The sequence below is a fragment of the Aptenodytes forsteri genome, unplaced genomic scaffold (genome assembly GCF_000699145.1).
Source record: "Aptenodytes forsteri isolate BGI_AS27 unplaced genomic scaffold, ASM69914v1 Scaffold182, whole genome shotgun sequence".
Lineage (NCBI taxonomy): Eukaryota > Metazoa > Chordata > Aves > Sphenisciformes > Spheniscidae > Aptenodytes > Aptenodytes forsteri.
This window is the reverse complement of record NW_008795932.1, coordinates 2,747,341-2,759,589: the sequence shown is the minus strand read 5'-3', so window position 1 is coordinate 2,759,589 and position 12,249 is coordinate 2,747,341. Positions and strand designations below refer to the sequence as shown.

The 12,249-nt window shown below is 44.1% G+C and overlaps 1 protein-coding gene across 1 annotated transcript in view; it reads right to left on the bottom strand.

Annotated features, from left to right (window-relative positions):
• COL22A1 (collagen type XXII alpha 1 chain) overlaps window positions 1-12,249 on the bottom strand; it is a 214,455-nt gene that overhangs the window by 182,502 nt on the left and 19,704 nt on the right. The gene's annotated exons all lie outside the window — the stretch shown is intronic.

The following is a 12,249-nucleotide window of genomic DNA, read 5'->3' as shown; positions in this document are numbered from 1 at the left end:
ACTACTGGCTGGAGGTACAAGCCAGTCTGTCCATTATCCTCCCACGTGCCGCAACACAGAGCCAAGACTATAGAGTCTCCTAATCTGAGAACTGTCAAAATGGTGAGATGCCAATTTAGGGTTTATAACTGATTTTCAAAAAGCAAATCCTGAGAAGACTGAAAACATTATTTGTTAAATTGCTAGAAAAACAATGACCTCCGCAGAATAATAACAAGAAATCCAGGTATAGCATTGCGTTACTTCACAGTAGTTCCAAAAGTGAATTAATTAGAAGCAACTTGGTCAAAGCTGATGCCTTTTCAGCTGATCAATAAATATACACTAGTTGTTCTCAAATAACTTTCAAGAGAGAAATATAGCTCAAGGACATGTTTAAGAGGGACTCTGACTGGCATTACTCTTTTGGTGTAATTATACCACTGCAAATTGAACAGTATCGTCTTCCACGTGGGTATTTTTGGGGGGAACTGTAACAGTGGCTTTGGGATTCAAACCAGCAGCAGTATAATTATATCACAAGAGCAAAGCAAGGAAATTTCCGTCTAAACACAAGGCTTGACTCTGGTTAAGAGTTTGTTTTTGTTTTGTAAAGAACTGTAACATCACCTTTACAAAATAGAGGGGTTTTAAAGATAAATAAGTGACTTTAGCTTCCTCTTAGAAAAAGCCAGGATAAATTAACATCCTGGCAGAAGGGCCTGGGTGCACCTCAGCAAACTCAGCAGTTTGCCTGGTTGCAGTCCACATCCTTCCACTACCTGAACTGACCTTTCATGGGTGAGACACTGAACTGGCCACACACAGGCAGAAGGTAGCAGGGGGCATGCGCAAAGCCCCATCACCAACTAGAGAAACCAATCTGACACTTCTTTGGTGGTAAAGCTCTTCAGAAGAGATCCTTTAAGAGCAAACCAGTCCCCTGATAATCTTCATGGGGATAAACCTCGGGGACGCCACTGGTAACAGCGTAGGGATGAAGTGACCGATCATGTGAGAACAAGGGCTTGTCCCAGATCAAGTACCACCACAAGCTGCCGGTTTTCAGAGCTCAGTAAACCCTCTGGTTCTGCCTTCTTGTATGCTACAGAGTCCAGCTGGAAAAAGACATTATTCAAAATGACTGAAGGATGGCAGAATCAAGCCCAGTGCCTGCTTCCTTACGTGCAGAGAGTTTAAAAGTGTCATTGGCATCGGAGTTTGGCATCGTTAATGATTTACAGACCTTTGAGGGACTATTTGGGTTTTACAGCTCTCAAACACATTTTAAAAAGCCAGACTGAAAGGACCGGGTTCACTTCTGACTTATGTTTTTAAAGAAAACTTCAGTCAAATACTAATTTTATCTGAACAGCCTTATCCACCTGCCAGTTCCCGTATATGCCACCAGGCCCATACTTTCTAAGGAGGTTTGCATGGGATCTTGGCACTTCACTCCCATGGGCGCTTGCAGGAATCTCTCCTCTGAAGCCTAAAAGCAGCTGAAAGAAAAGCAACTAAGTGGGAAGCGCTTTTGAGGGCATCTGCCCCCTCCTCGCTCTGCTACACAAAGGTTGTTACAACTGGAGCCTGGAAAGCCAGCATTTGGGGGCTATAAATCAAAGCAGGCACAACCCGAGCTCTGTTCCTCGAGCCAGGTGCACATAGTTAAAATGCATTCTTCCTCTTCCTTTCCCTCCCCAGAGTTTTTCCCACTCAAAAATGTCAATCACTCATTTTTAAGGAGAAAAAAGAAGTCTGAAATGATGCTTCAGACGAGACAACTCTGCAAGAAGGGGAGAGGGAAAGAACCAACCCAGAGTACAAAAAGGAAACAATTCAAGAGACAGAAAGCACGCGAGTATCAACCAGCAGCTACAGTCCTGCCACTTCTGGATACCGAGGTCTTCATTCCCCACTAAGACCCTATCTGTGCCAGAAAAGCTCCCATTTATCAAGCCCTGTGCCATAATACAGGACTACTACACTGTGCAATACACCTGTGTCGTCTTATTCATGTATTTGGAATCAAACTGCGCTATTCTTCTGCTAGCCTGCCAGCAATACAACCCAGGCCTCCACACAGACATGCCTGGGTGAGTTAATGCCGTAGAAGTCTCAGCTGCACAGCCACGAAAGGTACACCCCAGCGTGAGAGAATCGGTGCCTCCGGAGGACCTGCAAGCTCAGAGTGACAGTGTCCGTCCCCACAGCTCCTCTCTAGGGAGCTGAGCACGCTGACTGTCTGAAAGGGAACATGGTTTGCATTGATTTTTTTAAATATATTAAGTAATTGACATTTTGCACTGAAAACAGAACCTATTCACTTTGCAAAAAAGATCAAAATAAGATATTTTAATAACATCAAAACTTTTTTCCAATCCCTCTCCATCACCAAAAACTTATCTAAATTGGCTTTTCCCAGGAAGTTTCAATCTTGACGAATTAGCATTTTCCCTATGACAGGCATTTAATTAAGAGGTCCCAAACCAATTCTGAGATGTTTCTTTTCCTACACAATGTAATGTCCGCAAGCCCATACACGTAGGGCTATATGGTGCGGGAGGCGGATAATTTTATCTGCTGCCAGTTAGGAAAGAGAGATTTGAAATTGATGTTTAAATCAGAAATAAAATAATTGCAGGCAGCTTGACGGCCTCTGACGAGTCCTGAAGGACAACTTTCAGCAATTGCTCATCTTGCATGCTCCTCTCCAGTCTGAAAAGGAAAGCAGTTTCAGAAAGGCTCGTGTGGACTTGGGAAAGGACACATTTGCTCTCGTCAAATGCATCAGCAGCAGTTCAGCAGAAGTGGTCTGTAGTGAAACCAATCTCCAGAAGGTGTCCTTGCAGAGTCACTGCACATTTTAAAGGACTAATTCCCAGAGGTGGTTGTTGTGTATTTTTTTTAGTTTGCACACCCCTATTTCTTTTTCAAGGACCCTTGGAACCTGCGTTTCAAATTTAGGCCAAGTAACAATTGCTTTTCTTCCTTTTGGACTTTTTTTTCCCTAAGTGATGCTTCGGCAGAGCATATACTGGGAACTGCTGGCTTAGAGAATCATCAGGCAGGGCTAGGTAGCTGTGAAGTGGGATTTCATAGTAAGCTCCCCATCCTTGGTCTGCATCACCCAGCATGGAGATCCACTGTGATCCTATTCAGCAGAACCCACCGTGTCTTTCCCCGGGCCAGGTCGCCTTTGTGGGCTCCAGCATGGCACCGGGTGGACACAGTCATGCAGCCTCTGAACCCCCGCTAGTCTATGCCATTGCACAGTGCTAAAACAAAGATGCTCTCCTTGCACCAGAGGCACACAGGCACTGAGAACTGGGCAGACTCTACTGCTTTAATTTAATTATTTTTTTCCCTATCACATCTCTTCTCTCAGATATTGCTCCCCCTTTCTGCATTAGCATAGAGGTAGACTACTACCAGTGTAGTCGATACCTAAAAACGTAATTCTTTGAGTTCTTTAGTGGTTATTTCCCACACTTTATACAGAGTGTGTTGGGCACAAAGCAAAATAAAAGCGGGGAGGAGCAAGGACAGAACTTGGCTGGGATGTTCATGTGTCTCTACACGCAAAGAGGGCACATCTAGAAGGGCTCACAAAGACCTGGCAAAGGACAGGACAATCAGCTTTGGTTTTTATCAGGGAGCACTACAGAAAAGCATCCCTGCAGAAAGCTCCCTGAGGATCATTCCCAGTTGCCCCTAAGATCCAGAAGCAATGAGGAAGGTGTGTGGGTGCATGCCACAGAGGAGTGAGACAGCTATGCAGCTACTGATCAATGCAGAGCTGTTGTTTGGCCTGGATCATAACGTCTGTCCCTCATGGGCTATGGGAAAATAGTATCGCAGCTTTACTTACTAGGGAAGTTGCCTATTCAGTGAGGTTTGGCTTGCAGTTATACATTACCGATGTAGAGGCAGAACTGGAAGAGGAGCTAATGTTATCGTAGGGACTGCAATGCCTAAGGAAGTTACCAGCTACCTTTTGCAGGCTGGATTCCTCCCCTCTTAAAGAGAGACTTGAGCCTTAACTGAATGTGGTGAAGGTTTGTGCATGTTTACCTGACCTAGCTTGCAGAGGTACAGCCTTTGGGAGTGGATAGTTTATGTGCTGACCTGAAGAAGAAATTGTTTCTAGACAAGGATCGCAGGAGAATGAGTTTATGCTTGCAGACGTGTATCAGGGCACATACTGGGCTGGGACTTTGTATGTGAAGGAAGGAACAGTGGTGAAGTCTGCTACAGGATTATGGCTAGACACATTAAAGCTTTTCATTAGTGCTTTCTGATATGATTATAAATATTCTGTATAATTACCATTAGCTAGAGTGGCCAAAAGCATGAAGTGGCAAAAAATATAAGTTCATTATAAAAATTATGCAGAATACACGAGAGGGGAACGCAGAGGATGGAAAATAGAGCTAAGGAAGTTAATCCATTTCTTAAAAAAAACTTTTAATAACTCCAAAACACACCCCACAAGTTCCAGTGTGGACCAGTTGGCCCTTTGCCACCTTCTACTTCAGGGCGATGGAAAGGGGATCCATCAGCTCAGCAAATACCGCCGGTGAACAAAGGCCCCACTGCCAGGATTTGCTGGCACCGGCACCATTCCCACGCATCGCCCCACATCCCCTCCGGAGAGCAGGACTGCATATGACATGTCTAGTCCAAGTGTCCCTGCCTGGCACCAGCACCCGGAGCTTTGTCCTCTTCCCCTCCCCATTTCCCCCTGGGTCTTTCGGAGGCCTGAGCTGTCTGAACCATCCAGGGGGTTCCCTCACACACCGAGCTGACCTCATTGTGCTCTGCCCCAGTGAGCACAACTAATAACCACAGCTCGCCTCCTTTAATTGAGGCTCTGAATAACTGAGAGCAAGTACCAACCCCTCCAACAAAGGCAAAGCTACCCTTACCGCAGAGCACAGCTGCCACTCACACAGGTCCGCGCTGGTATTTCACAAAAGCTGGTCTATTTGCATGGTAAGCGGCTATCAGAAAAAACAGCTATGAGCAAACGGAGGCCAGCATGAATACCAGGAAAGTCCCCATGGCAGAGAGCATGTCCAGCTTTCCGCACCCCACACTTGCTGAGCGCCAGCAGCTTGGCTACATTATTTTGTCCTGCAACAGGATTTTCTAAGCAGCTGTGGAAGCCCAGAGGAATGACATACATGCTGGTGATGAAAATTACTGCAAACCAGAGGGTGTTTTTCAGCTGAGAATACAAAACAGATCGGCTTGTCTGCAGGCACTGGTAAGAAAAATACTAATTAGTGCTAAGTGTGGTGATAGGCCAACTCTCTTGCTTAGTTACTCATTCATTAAAGTGAAATTAATCTGGATTTAAATCAATGTAAATGAGTGCAGAATGTAGCTGGGTGTTTTGTTTTGTGAACACCTGTCTGCTGCTGTTGCTGATAGCAGAGAAACAAAGCTAAAAGCGCAACATAGGACACTACAAACTAAGCCCTATCCCTAATGACCAAGGCCTGCTATGAAACAGCGATGTGCCCTGTTATGGCTGCTAGCCCCCAAAACTCAACTTGAGGATGCGGAGACATTCAGGTGAACGGAGATTAGTCTAGATAAGGCTCACACAGAATTATTGGAGAGCAAAGGAAGGAGGCAGGAAAGGCAGCATGCCTCAAGTTCCCCATGTGAAGAGGTCAAAGACAGCCTTGGCTTGGTAAACAGTGAGAAACCCTTATATATAATACATCACGTTCTTGGCTTTGGCCATGAGGTTCCAGAGCTTCTGTATTTCACTGGGCTCCTCATCCCAGCAACATCTCAGATTAGACTTCACAGTTCACTGTACGAAAACCCAAATCCACATAGAAGAAGACACCATGAAGGATGTGATGTGCATAAGGACTACTTACAAACCTGATAGCTGTGCCGCTAAAGGAAAGATGATGACAGCATTCAGGACTAGCTGAGGGAACCCCCACCCACGCCCCTAAATAGTGTAGTATGGCCCAATGCTCCCACACCCAAACACCCCACCTGCTTTACAGTGCTCAACACTTCTGTATTTCTATACAAACCAAACACGTTCTTTAGCCAGGAGGACAAGAAGGCAGAGCCAAACTATTGTCCCCACTCCCATCCACCCAAAACCAGGATGCCACATTCCCGCTGCCTATTAGGGAAAGGTTCCTGGCCTGGGACTGTGCTATTCCCTGAACCATGTCTGGTCATTGTTTAGAAGGAGCTCATTAGCACAGAGTCAACCCATCCCACCGAGTGTCCCATGGACTATGGTGGGGCAATGCCAGGGCCCAGGCCTTGTACTGGCAGTGGTGTAGCTTCCAAAGGCCTGTGTTAACACAGCGCATCCCTCTGGGTTGCATTTCTCCCTGCTCCACTGTGCGTGCACATGTAGAGTCAGGCTCTCCATCACTACTCAGCACAGTCATCCACAGAGAAGGATGCCTTATTTAAAGTGGTTGCCTCAATCCCAGAGCTCACTCTGAGCTATCTAGAACCAACAGGGATGTGGTTGAGTTACTCCAGCACTGATTACAGTGGAGCACAAAGGAGACAAGCACATGTTAAGTCCTTATGTACCAGTGGTAGCTACTACTGGTAGCTTAAGCTCCACCAGGATGTTGCCTTAAGCTACTAGTGGTAGCTGTCCTGGCAGACAAAACGAGACACAGGCAGAATGCCTTCCAGATGACAGTGACTCCATCCTACAAAGGCCTACAAAGGGGCACTTCTTTGGGCAGGACATGTTTTTATATGACATATGGTGTTACAGAAAGCGGGAATTGTCATATAAGAAGTAAGGCAATGCAGGACCAAGTCCTTTCAAAGTTAGACTTGATCCATCTTGGATCTTTTCTTTCCCAGCCATCCACTAGCCATCACGTCATTAGCTTCACAGCAGAACTGACTGTCTTTACAATGATTAGACCTAAGGCCAGTTCCTCTTGAATCGTTCTGCCACTGCCTTTCTGGGAAGCAAAGTCAGGGGGAGCGATATGGACCCCACGTTCCTGGTGGGAAAGTGAGAGCTTGCTCTCTGCTGTGATCACCAGTATGAGCGTATGCCCTCTTTCCCTGTTAAGTGTTAGATATGTGGCATTGTTTTCTGTGCCCATAACTGACTCAGGATTAGTTACTGAGAAATATCTTGGCAGCCTTCCAGGCCACCACACAAGAAAACCACTCTATTGCCTTATGGACAAACAAAGTCTTCAATTTGTCTCTAATCATCTCCATTAGAGCACAGTTTGCCTTCTAATCAAAGGACATGTTTTCCATTTTTTTCCTTCTTCCCCGCTTCCACCCATGCCAGGGCCAAGATGCTGCAAACAACCCTATACATATAGACACTTACAGATTTAAATGTTCCTCCCACCAGGGTCTGAAAGCTCAAAGTCTGAGAGAGAGACGCTCTGGTGGCGTCTTGGGAGAAAGCATAAGACAAATATATTGGTGATCTCTCAACAAAGAGCTTTTTTTCAGCTCTCTGCCAGATTCACAGATTTTACAGCTACAGAAAACTATGACCAGCATCAAGGCCTCTTGCACAGGACATCAGACATCTCATGTCCCACAGCAATATCCCCCTGCAGTTTGAGGCTGAGCTGAACAAGACCACATCTCTTACAAAGGCATCACCCTGCATTTTAAAGAAGCCAGAGGAACACACTCTACCATCACCCTTGGTGATCTTGTTCCAGTGATTAATTATCCTCAGAGTTAGAAAAAAATTAATCTTACATGTCCCTTGAGAAGCAACCTTTAGTTTCCACTTTTGTCTTGCTGAAGGGATTCAGACAATCAGTGTGCCATACTGTTTTTCAAAGAGTTTATAGTCTGGTTTGTAAGTGCAGAGGTTACGGTCTACTCAACAATTCCTGTAAGTGCAACAAGTTTTAACATAGCTGATGGGCCCACTGTTTTCATGTTTCCATACTTCTCTAAAGGCATGATGGGCACTGATGGTCATATCTCCTAATATATTATTCCACAGGTGGTTTGGGAATTTTGATCATTAGCAATACCGGTGTTTAATGTGGCATGAATTTTCTAAGTCAGTGCAAGGTCATTTACAACTCCAAATAAAGGAGTAATTTAAAGGTAAGATTCAGATTCAGCCCAAAGCAGAGTGTGATACATTAAACAGACTGGCAGTCTTGTTCTAAGGGAAGTATATTTTAAACTGTTTCCTTAGACCAGGATAACTAAAAAACACACAATGTCCATTTTCTTAATCAGAATATGTTATTGAGATCATGTTTCTCCAAATATAATAAAGGTGAGAAGCTCCAGAGACTATACAGTCCTTTTAGTAAACATTGAGAGCATAAAGTGAAAACAGTAGTATTATCTCTGGGCAGTGAAGTTCTGATGAAAGAAAGGCCAGATTCATCTCTGGTCAGAAACAAGTCTTGAATCATGAGGCAGATTCACACCTGCTGTAACTACTGAGCAAGAACGAATTTAGAATCATAGAATGGTTTGGGTTGAAAGGGACCTCTAAAGGTCATCTAGGCCAACCCCCCTGCCGTGGGCAGGGACATCTTCAACTAGATCAGGTTGCTCAGAGCCCCGTCCAACCTGACCTGGAATGTTTCCAGGGATGGGGCATCCACCACCTCTCTGGGCAACCTGTGCCAGTGTTTCACCACTCTCAGCAGAAAAAGTTTCTTCCTTATATCTAGTCTCAATCTACCCCCCTTTAGTTTAAAGCCATTCCCCCTTGTCCTGTCACAACAGGCCCTGCTAAAAAGTTTGTCCCCATCTTTCTTATAAGCCCCCTTGAAGTACTGATAGGCTGCAATAAGATTTGGAATTTGGACTTATACATAGAAAACAGAGACACAAGACTAGACTATAGGCACACCTTCTCTCCTGATTTGAAAGGAGGGCTGGGCCCGCAACAGCTAAGAACAGGACAGTGTTTCAGTGGGTCTATATTGGAGGCAGTGCCAGTACCATGTCCACAGCACCATGACTGTCTTGACAACTCGCACAAATACTGAGCAAGCCCAAATTTTCATCACAAAATATCTGTCCAGACAAACATAAAGCTGCACGTGTAGATCCAATCTATTATTTGCATTAACTACTTTATACATGTAGATAAACTGCTAAATGCAGTTGCTTTTGAATTAATGTTGCCGTGGTGTGCCTTACTAGAATCACTTCCTGAGCTGGCCCATTTTATCTAAGAGAGTATCCACCTCCCACAGTTTGGATTTCATCTCTTTATGCTTCACCTTCATTGAAAAGAGCTGCCATAGCAGAACGAGGGTATCCAGCAGGGAAGGTTAAATGCTGCTAGGCAGAATCATAGGGGAGTAAGCACTGTGTTATGTTTTCCTTGATGAAAGATAACGTTAAACACTTCTTCACGCTATCACCCTAACACAGTTCCTCCTCAGCTACAAACCCAAAAGCGTAGGGAGAATCAAACTAGCCTGATATTTCAGACAGAAAGTGACATGTAAAGCTCAGCCTAAGAGCAGGAAGACACCCAGACACTCGTTTCCCTTTACTGAATTCAGCTGCTTTTTCACAGGTCCTACCAACCCTAGGAAACTCATCCACAATGTGTCAAAAAAAAACCCACAACACCAAAAACCCAACAAAAAATACAGAAATGACTATACAATTATAGATACACTGCAGATACATGTCTATGTTCTCCACTTTCCCATCCAAAATTATATAATTAAACATCTACCAATTTAATGAAAACTCAGTCTGTACTATTCTGAAATTAGGACACTGCTCCCCCCATGGGAGCACAGATCCACCCAGCATGAATAGCATGTTTAGCCACCCCTGTGGTTTCCATTCCCTAGATTTTATTTGCATTTACTGAAAGAAAATCACTTGATTCACTTCCAGTTAAATAGATATATAAGCATATATATACGTTAAAAATAGTGGATGCTATAAAAAGAACTGAGTGCAGAAGAGGGGAAAAGAAAGGACGCTGGATGGGACCTGTACTCCAGGCTAATTTCCAGGTAGGATTGTGGAGGATGCTCGAGTCCACGGGAGATGTGGAGTCCCCCATCGGTGACCACCGGGAAGGGCCCATATCCACAATCAGATGACCAGCCAGCACCTTCCACTTAGTGACTTGATCAATACTTTATCCCCTGCTCAGTTTGAAACCATCCTATCACAGGCAGTGGCTCCCTGGGCAAGGCAGATGAAGGGGAGAGTGCCCTTGGTGCCCGCAGTCCCATTGCTTTCTGGTGGCAGCAGGTTACTTGGATGCTTGTACTATAATGAAGTGTGGGCGGGGGGAGAAAAACCACAGACAAACCAACCCTTCTGACTATGAACTTATTGGCATAAATTTATCTGCTCTTCTTGGCATTTCTCCCTCTCAGTCCGCCACAGCACAGAGTTACGGGTAGAAAACACTTTTCCTGAAAAGCTGTTTTTCTCCTGTACATTTTGTGGTGAAGGGAAGACAATTATTGAGAGGAAAAAAGAAAATAACAGTAGATAAAAGGGCCAGCCTCGCACAATTACAGCCACAAGTGCTCCTGCACCGCTCCTGGACTGCACCAACATAGCATCGTCCTGGCACGACACTGGCGACGCCTGTCAATCAGCAGTAGGAGAGACGTGAGCAGAAACACCATCTGGAAACCTCCGGAGCCAGGTCAGGTTCATCTTGAGTGCTAGACTGTGCTGAGCACACTAGGAAGATGTAGGGACATATCCCCCATACCTAATACCTCCACACATATCCAGGGGTGAGGAACAATCTGCTAAGAAGAATTTCTACATTTGTTTCTCGTACCTTCCCTGCTAGTAGGACAAGACTTATTTTAGGACTGAAGAGGTTGGACCTGACACCAGGATCTCTAAGCCCCAAGTTGCATCCTCTTTATGCTTGGGTGCACCAAACTTATGGAAAATCTTCAGAGTTTCCCATAGGAAGGGAACTGCACCACGTGTAAATCAGGTCACCCAAGGTTTTTTTTCTGAGGTCTTTTACTGCCCTGCTGTGTGAGCTTAAGAAAACTACCGGATTCACTAGAAATAACTCAGAATTGATGTAAACAGCTGTACAAAGTTGTGGCAAATCAGAGTCTAATACTTTCTCAGATGTTTGGTTGATTAAACAATTATTATCTTGCTACAATACTAGTTCACGGAAAATAATTAGCAGTGAGATATTACTGAGCATAAACACAAATGAGTGAAACTACTCCATGCTCCAGATGAGAGTCCCAAAATAAAACTTACTGCTTTCGTTATAATCTAAACTAAGACCATCAATGTTAAAAGAACTAAAAAAAGGAAACAACCTACAGTAGGATCTGAACAAGGTAAAACTTTCTTGTCCCTGTGAGACCAAGAGATGGGTTTGGAAATTTCAACAGGGCATAACATTTTATGATCAAGGCATGGACCCATGAAAATCAAAGAAAAAAAGCTGAGACTTTTTTTATTACAGACCCCATGCACTAAAACAATAAATATACCTAGCTCCAAAGCCAAATTACTTGAGACATGTAATCATCTCAAAAATAGTTTGTAGAGCTGAATGTGGTGGCAGCATGTAGCAACCCATCCACTAATTGCATTTGTTTAGTGGTCCTGTGCTGTATTTTTGTGCTGTTAGCAGGTACCCAGGGCAGTATTTTTAACTAAATAATAACATGCAAAAGGATTTACAATGAAAAAAAATCCCACCCACTGGGATAAGCTGCTAATTAAAGATGATAAAAATCCTTGATTCTAAACCAGCCATAAATTAAAGAGATTCCTGTGTACCACCTTACATTGTGTGAATCTGCAGTGTCTCACAGCTTATAAAGCTGTGAGCATGTAAATATTCAGTTGGTGATAAATATATTATAAATATAATATTAGCCCAAGGAAATTAATTCTTCAGGATATTATCAAGGCCGCAACAGAGTCAAAGAACAGTTTATCAGATAGGTAAACAAGCCAAGCATCAGCTGCTGTGTTTGCTAATGGAAATAGGAGCAGCTAGTGGAAATGATGTTGAATTTTGAAAAGAACTGTAGGTCTGCAAGTTTTACACTAGTCCTTAAACAGCTCTGTTAAAAATCAACATGCATGACTGTCCTGGTTTCAGCTGGGATAGAGTTAATTTTCTTCCTAGTAGCTGCTATAGTGCTGTGTTTTGGATTTACCATGAGAATAATGTGATAACACACCGATGTTTTAGTTGTTGGTAGGTAATGCTTACACTAGTCAAGGACTTTTCAGTTTCCCATGCTCTACCAACTGAGAAGGCTGGAG